The sequence below is a fragment of the Oncorhynchus mykiss genome, chromosome 1, assembly GCF_013265735.2.
Source record: "Oncorhynchus mykiss isolate Arlee chromosome 1, USDA_OmykA_1.1, whole genome shotgun sequence".
NCBI lineage: Eukaryota > Metazoa > Chordata > Actinopteri > Salmoniformes > Salmonidae > Oncorhynchus > Oncorhynchus mykiss.
The window spans coordinates 46,899,853-46,910,430 of record NC_048565.1 but is presented as its reverse complement, the minus strand read 5'-3'; the positions used below and the strand labels follow the sequence as shown (position 1 = coordinate 46,910,430).

Genomic DNA, 10,578 nt, shown 5'->3' with positions numbered 1-10,578 from the left:
CAATTCAGAGTTAGCTATGGCTAACTGTGTTGTGAATTGACTCGGACTTATGCTTTAGTGACTCGACTACAACACTGCTGCCATAACATGGCTACTACTACTGCTACAACTAACAATTCTAGCAAGGGGTACCCCAGCTTGGATACACTTTTCTTCAGCTCCCTCTAAAGCATTAAGCAGACATTTTTATTATATCTCCCAACTCATAACTCCCTGTTGGGGTGAGTCTATATACAAATACGCAGCAAGAAGATAACAGCTAACACAGGAAGCTGAAATCCTGGGGTCCGTCTTATGTTCCCTCAGTTCTACCCCATTTTGAACAGATGCTTTCATCCATGACCAGGCCATGTTTTGGCAGTTTTGCTGCACGACATTCTCCAATCCGACAAAAAAATAGGCCTATAGTGTACAGTGTCGGCCTATAATGTCATTTTATAACTAGGCCTACCATAAGATAGCCTACCATTTTTAAAACATGCAGTTGCGTTGGATTTATTAACCTAGTCCTGATTCCTGACAAAAGCTTATAGGGACTTGTCCTTTAAGGTATGAACATCAGTTATCCATCAGCTACCCAAGTTTATTACAAGTTTTCTTGAGGCTTTTTGCAAAGAGATCAATAGTGATCGAACGGCCTACGTCGTCACAGCAGTACAAAGCTGAAATCACTTATTATCAGTACATTTTATTCCACCTTGTGAAACCAGGGGTCTAGTGGAGGGTAAATGTGAATAGGATTTAAAAAAGGCCTGTTATGAGAGAGAAAGAGAGATGGTGAGAGTAGCTGAGTGCCTATAGTAAGAGATGGCTGTTAATATCACTAGGCTGTTTGGTCTGTGTGCAGGTAGTGAACTTGATTGCTGAGAGGTTAGGTTGCAAGTAAGAATCTTAACCTGCCATAAACTGCTTTTGTGTCAGCAAGTCTACAGACCATTCAAGTAACTACACTGAACACCTCACTGATACTGACGGTGTGAGCTACAAACCCAAATTGTCTACGGAAATGTAGGTGACTGTCACGGTTTTCGTCCTCTTCTTCTTCTGAGGAGTAGGAAGGATCGGACCAATACGCAGCGTGGTAAGTGTTCGTCATATTTTTTATAAAAACTGAACCCTACACAGATTGAAACCGAAATAGTTCTGTGTGGAAAAAACTGAAAACAATCACCCACAACCAAAATGGGGAAAACAGGCTACCTAAGTATGATTCTCAATCAGAGACAACGATCGATCAACAGCTCTCTCTGATTGAGAACCATACCAGGCCAAACACAGAAATACAACATAGAAAAAAGAACATAGACTACCCACCCCAACTCACGCCCTGACCAAACTAACACAAAGACATAATAAAGGAACTAAGGTCTGAATTTGACAGTGACAGTAATAATATTGCACACATATTCAGAAATCTTCAAGTTTTTATACTACTTCTATATTGCACCGTTACCAACATGATCTTTTTTTTTAAATCCATTAATTTCCCTCTAATCTGCTGAGATTGTGATAGTTTTCAGGTTTTGAAGGGAGTTTTGACTGGATTTACTAGAAATGTGAAATTGACCTGTCAAGCATGTGTCTAGGCCTGAGCATGATCACAACAAAAGTAGCTGTGCAGCACGTTTTTGAAGGAAGAGGAGGATGGTTGCAGACGTTCGCATTTATGCAAGAAGGTAAGTTATTAACTGAACTGTTAACCAATATGTTAACTAAAATTGTATGTGGTGTATTGGCAAGCAATGCATGTTCCCATTGTCTTTATTTGTAATTAATGTTAGCTCATATATGTCTTTCGGTGGAATACAACATGCATTGACATTGTCCGAAAGCCGCATTGTATCAGATATACTTCATCATGAGATTGAAATTGGTAGGCTCATCCAAACAATTCATTAATATGCAATTGTTACTTTGCATGTTTTTACCTTATATTTATTTACTGCTTGCTAATGATTAGCGTGCTAGCTAGCGGTTAGCGTGCTAGCTAACGGTTAGCGTGCTAGTTTAGCATAATTGGTCAAAATGTCTTTGATTCAGAATACATGTTTGTGGTTAACCCAATGTTACATGATTTGGAAAATAATATTGCCAATGTAACTTGAATTGGTTTACAAGCTAGCCAGAAAAGCCAGTTCCTTTTCATCTGTTTTGTCAAGTCATAAGCATGCATGTGTGCTGAAATATTTAAATAAATCCCCTCATTTAATTATTTTATTTAAGTTTGGGCAGTTTTTTTTATCACACTTTCTTACCCAAAGAGAAATAGGTTGCTAGTTATTTTGGCTTTGCAGTAAAAGAGTAAAACACCACAACAGGAATTATGATTGTGTAAAGTGTCAAATTTGGTAGGACTGCCAATTCACATGCCTTCCTTTAGCCATATCACTCTTACTGTTACTGGTTTAGACCATCCATAAAAGCAGATGTGCTTTAGTTGCATCCAGGAACTTGCATAATGTGCTTATACTTGCTTTTTTTTACCTTGAAAGTCGTCTTAAAAAAGGAAATTGTAATAGATGTTTGTAGGACCTCATTCAGTCAATGATAACAGTCATTGGTGTCCCCCAGCCCATCCCCTTTGTTGTGTGCCAAGCAGTCTTGTCATTCTTTTAGAAACTTGTCTTTCTTTACGAAGGCACTGCAGAGTCTAAGAAGACATATGGAAACTCTAAAAGAAACATAATTCAACGTGTAGGCCAGATTTGAAAAGCAAATAATAAATCCCGAAGCTCAGGTTTGTCAGTTGTTTAGAATGAGGATACTGGGGATTGTGTAATCATATTCAATTGCCTAAGTGGCACATGACTAATTTAATATTATTGTATCCTTAGATGTCAGACACCGAGGCTGCCAGTACCGTATACGTAAGTTAGTGTCATTCAACACCAGCACATACTGTAAGTTCTTGTGAATCTGCTTTGTAAATCAAAGACAGGCAAGTCTGCACTTTCATCCCATATTCATTGTATTATAACAAAATGTAAAGTAGAGGAGCACAGAGCCATAACTAATCAAAATGTCAAAATACTTTGTGTTATCTCTCCAGTTATCTAAGATGCTTTTTTCTGCAATACAGTTGACCAAAGCTATGCTTGGATACAAGACTGATGACTCAATAACTATTATTGACAAATGTGAAGATGTTATGTCCCAGGGTCATCAGAGGAAGGCAATTTCTATGAAGAAAATCTGACCGGTATGCCTATACCTTACATACACATGGACCTATTCTTATCTGATACAGTGCCTTGGGAAAGTATTCGGCCCCCTTGAACTTTGCGACCTTTTGCCACATTTCAGGCTTCAAACATAAAAATATAAAACTGTATTTTTTTGTGAAGAATCAACAACAAGTGGGACACAATCATTAAGTGGAACGACATTTATTGGATATTTCAAACTTTTTAACAAATCAAAAACTGAAAAATTGGGCGTGCAAAATTATTCAGCCCCTTTAAGTTAATACTTTGTAGCGCCACCTTTTGCTGCGATTACAGCTGTAAGTCGCTTGGGGTATGTCTCTATCAGTTTTGCACATCGAGAGACTGAATTTTTTTCCCATTCCTCCTTGCAAAACAGCTCGAGCTCAGTGAGGTTGGATGGAGAGCATTTGTGAACAGCAGTTTTCAGTTCTTTCAACAGATTCTCGATTGGATTCAGGTCTGGACTTTGACTTGGCCATTCTAACACCTGGATATGTTTATTTTTGAACCATTCCATTGTAGATTTTGCTTTATGTTTTGGATCATTGTCTTGTTGGAAGACAAATCTCCGTCCCAGTCTCAGGTCTTTTGCAGACTCCATCAGGTTCTTCCAGAATGGTCCTGTATTTGGCTCCATCCATCTTCCCATCAATTTTAACCATCTTCCCTGTCCCTGCTGAAGAAAAGCAGGCCCAAACCATGATGCTGCCACCACCATGTTTGACAGTGGGGATGGTGTGTTCAGGGTGAATAGCTGTGTTGCTTTTACGCCAAACATAACGTCTTGCATTGTTGCCAAAAAGTTCAATTTTGGTTTCATCTGACCAGAGCACCTTCTTCCACATGTTTGGTGTGTCTCCCAGGTGGCTTGTGGCAAACTTTAAACAATACTTTTTATGGATATCTTTAAGAAATGGCTTTCTTCTTGCCACTCATAGATCACTGCACCTGTACATAGCCCTCCTGTAATCAGTCCATCCAACTACCTCATCCCCATAATGTTATCTATTTTATTTATTTTGCTCCTTTGCACCCCAGTATCTCTACTTGTACACTCATCTTCTGCACATCTATCACTCCAGTGTTTAATTGCTATATTGTAACTATTTCGCCACTATGGCCTATTTATTGCCTTACCTCCGTTATCCTTCCTCATTTGCACACATTATATAGACGTTTTCTATTGTATTATTGACTGTATGTTTGTTTATTCCATGTGTAACTCTGTGTTGTTGTTGTTTGTGTTGCACTGCTTGGCTTTATCTTGGCCAGGTCGCAGTTGTAATTGAGAACTTGTTCTCAGCTAGCCCACCTTGTTAAATAAAGGTGAAATAAAAAATAAAAAAATACACACAAGTGTAAAGGAATGAATATGTACATGTAAGTATATGGATGAGGGAGATACAGAACATGGTATAGAGTACAGTATATACATATGAGATGAGTAATGTAGGGTATGTAAACAGTTTAGAAAGTAGCATTGTTAAAAGTGACATTTATTAAAACATTTAATTATTAAAGTGCCTAGAGATTTTGAGTCAGTATGTAAGCAGCAGCCACTCAATGTTAGTGATTGCTGTTTAACAGTCTGATGGCCTTGAGATAGAAGCTGTTTTTTCAGTCTCTCGGTCCCAGCTTTGATGCACCTGTACTGACCTCACCTTCTGGATGATAGCCTGGGTGAACAGGCAGTGGCTCGCTCGGGTGGTTGTTGTCCTTGAGGATATTTTTGGCCTTCCTGTGACATCGGATGGTGTAGTTGTCCTGGAGGGCAGGTAGTTTGCCCCCGGTGATGCGTTGTGCAGACCTCACTACCCTCTGAAGAGCCTTATGGTTGTGGGCGGAGAAGTTGCCGTACCAGGCGATACCAGGCGGTGATACAGCCCGACAGGATGCTCTCGATTGTGCATCTGTAAAGGTTTGTGAGTGTTTTTGGTGACGAGACAAATTTCTTCAGCCTCCTGAGGTTGAAGAGGCGCTGTTGCGCCTTCTTCACCATACTGTGTGTGGGTGGACCATTTCAGTTTGTGTACGCCGAGGAACTTAAAACTTTCCACCTTCTCCACTACTGTCCCATTGAAGTGGATAGGGGGGTGCTCCCTCTGTTGGTTCCTGAATTCCACGATCATCTCCTTTGTTTAGTTGACGTTGAGTGTGAGGTTATTTTCCTGACACCACACTCCGAGGGCCCTCACCTCCTCCCTGTAGGCTGTGTTGTCATTGTTGGTAATCAAGCCTACCACTGTAGTGTCGTCTGCAAACTTGATGATTGAGTTGGAGGCGTGCATGGCCACGCAGTCATGGGTGAACAGGGAGCACAGGAGAGGGCTGAGAATGCACCCTTGTGGGACCGCAGTGTTGAGGATCAGCGGGATGGAGATGTTGTTTTCTACCCTCACCACCTGGAGGTGGCCCGTCAGAAAGTCCAGGATCCAGTTGCACAGGGCGGGGTCAAGACCCAGGGTCTCGAGCTAAATGACAAGTTTGGAGGGTACTATGGTGTTAAATGCTGAGCTGTAATCGATGAACATGATTCTTACATAGGTATTCCTCTTGCCCAGATGGGTTAGGGCAGTGTGATTGCGATTGCGTCGTCTGTGGACCTATTGGGGCGGTAAGCAAATTGGAGTGGGTCTAGGGTGGAGGTGATATGATCCTTGACTCGTCTCTCAAAGCATTTCATGATGACGGAAGTGAGTACTACGGGGCGATAGTCGTTTAGCTCAGTTACATAAGCTTTCTTGGGAACAGGAACAATGTTGGCACTCTTGAAGCATGTGGGTACAGCAGACTGGGATAGGGATTGATTGAATATGTCCGTAAACACACCAGCCAGCTGGTCTGCGCATGCTCTGAGGACACGGCTAGGGATGGCGTCTGGGCCGTCAGCCTTGCGAGTTTTAAGACATTTAAATGCTTTACTCACGTTGGCTGCGGTGAAAAAGAGCCCGCAGGTTTTGGTAGTGGGCCGTGTCAGTGGCACTGTATTGTCCTCAAAGCGAGCAAAGAAGTTGTTTAGTTTGTCTGGGACTTCAGTGTCCACGACGGGGCTGGTTTTCGTTTTATAATCCGTGATTAGCTACACTGTTTGTATTCGGTCATGTTTCCGGTTGCCTTGCCATGATTAAAATCAGTGGTTCGCGTTTTCAGTTTTGTGCGAATGCTGCCATCAATCCATGGTTTCTGGTTGGGGAAGGTTTTAATAGTCACCGTGGGTGACTATTAGTCACCGTGGGCAACTTGCACTTGCTAACTCGCTCACCGAATCAGCGTATACATCAATGTGGTTGTCTAAGGCTATCTGGAACATATCCCAGTCCACGTGATCGTAGCAAACTTGAAGTGTGGAATCAGATTGGTCGGACCAGCATTGAACAGACCTGAGCACGGACGTTTCCTGTTTTAGTTTCTGTCTATAGGCTGGGAGCAAGAAAATCGAGTCGTGGTCAGATTTGCGACTCTTTAATCATAAGACATACACCCCCGCCCTTCTTCTTACCAGAGAGATGTTTGTTTCTGTCGGCGCGATGTGTGAAGAAACCGGGTGGCTGTACCGAGTCTGATAACGTATCCCGAGTGAGCCATGTTTCCGTGAAACAGAGAATGTTACAATCTCTGATGTCTCTCTGGAAGGCAACCCTTGCTCGAATTTCGTCTACCTTGTGGTCAAGAGACATTGGCGAGTAGTATATTCGGAAGCGGTGAGCGATGTGCCCGTCTACGGAGCCTGACCAAAAGACCGCTCCGTCTTCCCCTTCTGGGACGCCATTGTTTTTGGTCGCCTTCTGGAATCCGATCCATTGTCCTGGGTGGTGGTCCAAACAGAGGATCCACTTTGGGAAAGCCATATTCCTGGTCGTAATGTTGGTAAGTTGACGTTGCTCTTATATCCAATAGTTCTTCCCGGCTGTATGTAATTAGACTTCAGATTTCCTGGGGAACAGTGTAAGAAATAGACATTAAAAAACAAAATACTGCCTCCCGGGTGGCGCAGTGGTTAAGGGCCCTGTACTGCAGCGCCAGCTGTGCCACCAGAGACTCTGGGTTCGCGCCCAGGCTCTGTCGTAACCGGCCGCAACGGGGAGGTCCGTGGGGAGACGCACAGTTGGCCTAGCGTCGTTCGGGTTAGGGGGGTTTGGCCGGTAGGGAAATCCTTGTCTCAATGCGCAAAAGCGACTCCTGTGGCGGTCCGGGCGCAGTGCACGCTAACCAAGGTTGCCAGGTGCACCGTGTTTCCTCCGACACATTGGTGCAGCTGGCTTCCGGGTTGGATGAGCGCTGTGTTAAGAAGCAGTGTGGCTTGGTTGGGTTGTGTATCGGAGGACGCATGACTTTCAACCTTCGTCTCTCCCGAGCCCGTAGGGAGTTGTAACGATGAGAAGAGATACTACGAAATTGGGGAGGAAAAGGGGTAAAATTCCCCCCCACCCCCCCCCCCCAAAAAAAACCAAAATACTGCATAGTTTCCTAAGAACGCGAAGCGAGGCGACCATCTCTGTCAGTTAGTGTATTTCCAACCATGCCAGCACAGAACGGTTCCGTTTGGATTGTGCAGTGGTGTGAAAAAGGTTAGGATCCACCCTGATGGAGTCTGCCTTCATTTCAGCATGGTATTGCGCGTTCCCCTCTCACTACATGGCTGTATCTGTAGGGTTTGTGTGGCTGTAGCCGTCCCTCTCATACCATATTCAATAGGCTTGAATGGCACAGCTGTTATAAACCTGCATTTTGAGTTGCTCCAACAGTTATCGCTTATGGATTGGTTCATAGGTTGGATTGGGTGAAACTGAAATGATTCCCACTGATGTTTTCCAGGAGAGATGGTGGCGATTCGGGCCAATGACCAAGGGAAAGCTGGGACAAAAGAGAGGTTCACACGGTAAACATTTTTACTACTGTCTTCAGTCAGTGCATTTTCAAAAATGCTGACTAATTTGTTGTGCATTTATTTAACTTGCTGCAATTTGATTTTGTTTTTATTGTCTTTTACAAACTATTTTGTCTGAAGAAATGGATGCTGCGGCCACTGATTGCGAATCAGAGAATGACTGAGAAAGAGGAGTCCTCTGAAGAATCCTATGAAGAAAATCTGATCGGTATGCCTATACCTTACATACACATGGACCTATTCTTAATTACAATGTCCTTTTCAACATGTTTTCCAGGAGAGATGTCAGCGATTCGGGCCAAACAACCAATGACCAAGGGAAGACTGGGACAAAAGAGAGGCTCACACGGTAAGCATGTTTCCTACTGCCTTCAGGCAGTGCATTTTCACTCTGTAGTGTCAACTTATGGCCGTACTGTGCTGGTCCAGATCAATCCTGTCTTTATCAGTTAGTGTATTTCCAACCATGCCAGCACAGAACGGTTCGGTTTGGATTGGACACAAGTCAAGACGTTAGATCTGGAACTAGTGTGTCAGGATAGATGATAACACAGAAGGATTACCACGCTTTACATTGTTTTTCTTGAGGGAGGGAACTTGATTTAATAGGTATTGCTTTTATTAGAAGGTTTACATTGCAAACAGATTGTTGGGCTTAGATTCCATACAGATTGAGTCTGCTTTTTTCAGCATTGCACATTCTCCTCTCACATCCTTATCTATGTAGTTATTTAGTTGGGATTATTAGTTTAATTTCAACACAGTCTCTGCAGATACAGCTGTAACCTTGTAGAGTTAATACAGAGAGATGTTCAAGTACTGTATTGTAGTCAACCTTTATTTAATGTAGTCATTCATAATGCCATCTCTTTACAAAGGTGACAAAGGAACAAAAAGGTATTGGTCGACAATAGAGGTGGATGCAGTTGAAGATTCCTTGATGAACTTTATCCGAATGGGGGAAAATGCCTGGATAACAAGACTGTGAGAAATGCATTGCTGCTTCTCCCCAAGCGCTTTTAAACAGGGACTGGAGAGCAGTACAGTTCTATAGACACAACAGAATAGTTGCAGATCAGATAAAATAAGTGTATGAGATGCTTCTGGCTATCTCATAGGCAGATGACAAATGTCCTCTATCTCACTGTTCAGGGAAGTTTTTCCTGGTGGATGGTTCACTTTTGGAGTGACTAAGGTCTCAAGAATACAAAGCCTGCTGACTTGAAATGTTACAGAAAAATTAAGAAAAGTCTAAACTATTAATCTGTTACTTGGATATATTGAATCCATTACTAAAATGGTTGTTCCAGTTTAAATACTTTAATGAAGAACTACACTACAGCCGTTGAGTTGCCATCCGTGTTGCTTCCTTTAGGTACAACTTAGGCAGTTGGATAGCTTATATAGATTTCATAGGAGGCATTCTCTCAATGGCTGATGGCAATGCATTGCAATGCATTGAGTGGCTGCTGCCAACATACAGACTCAATCTCTAGCCACTTTAATAATGAATAATTCGATGTAATAAATGTATCACTAGTCACTTAAACAATGCCACTTTATATAATGTTTACATACCCTACATTACTCATCTCATATGTATATACTGTACTCTATACCGTCTACTGCATCTTGCCTATGCCGTTCGGCCATCGCTCATCCTTATATTTATATGTACGTATTCTTAAATATTCCTTTACACATTTGTGTATAAGGTAGTTGTCGTGAAATTGTTAGATTACTTGTTAGATATTTCTGCACAGTTGGAACTAGAAGCGTACAAGCATTTCGCTACACTCGCATAAACATCTGCTAACCATGTGTATGAGACTGATTTGATTTGCAATGTATGGTCTCAAGTAGTTGTTAAAATTTCAAGTTAACTTTTTTCAAGGAGTCAGCAACTTTACGTGATTTCCTCATAATTGATTTTTTTTCTAACTCATGAGTGTAATTTCTGTGCTTCTATGATGTCTGGAAAGCATGGTCCTCAAAAGGTATGTATTTGTGAGGAATCCTAAATTGGTTACAAATACAAGACTGTGTGTGTATGCTTTGTCTCTATCTCTCGCTCTTCTTTCTTGAACAATTGATTAAGACATACTTCTCTGCTGAGTCATAGCTTTCTCATACATGTTTCTGGAGAGAGACTGGGTACGATGCATGACTGATCTTACAGTGCAATGTGAGTCTTTGCGCTGGCCCCCATATAAATCTCTACAAAAATGTGGTAACACCTCTTAAACTTGAGTGATATCTTTATAATGCTAGTAGGCTTTGGTGGAGAGAATGCGTTTCGGAATGAACCTTAGACAACAATACATACGTTGCCAAAAAGTATTTATTATGATGGACTGTGAAAAACCAAAGGGATCATCATCTATTAATGTACTGTGTGAGAGCAGATATGACATTTTCTGTCATTTAAATAGTTGAGGCTGTGTGTAAGTTTAGATGGTGTTCAAGGTCCAAAGTCTTCAACCT

The 10,578-nt window shown here is 42.0% G+C and overlaps 1 long non-coding RNA gene across 1 annotated transcript; it reads left to right on the top strand.

Moving 5' to 3' along the window:
- The first annotated feature begins 8,037 nt into the window (after positions 1–8,037).
- LOC118964698 lies at positions 8,038–9,110 on the top strand. The gene is made up of 3 exons (XR_005051918.1): positions 8,038–8,085; positions 8,372–8,443; positions 8,973–9,110. It is a non-coding gene; the product is annotated as an uncharacterized LOC118964698 (long non-coding RNA).
- The last annotated feature ends 1,468 nt before the right edge of the window (positions 9,111–10,578 follow it).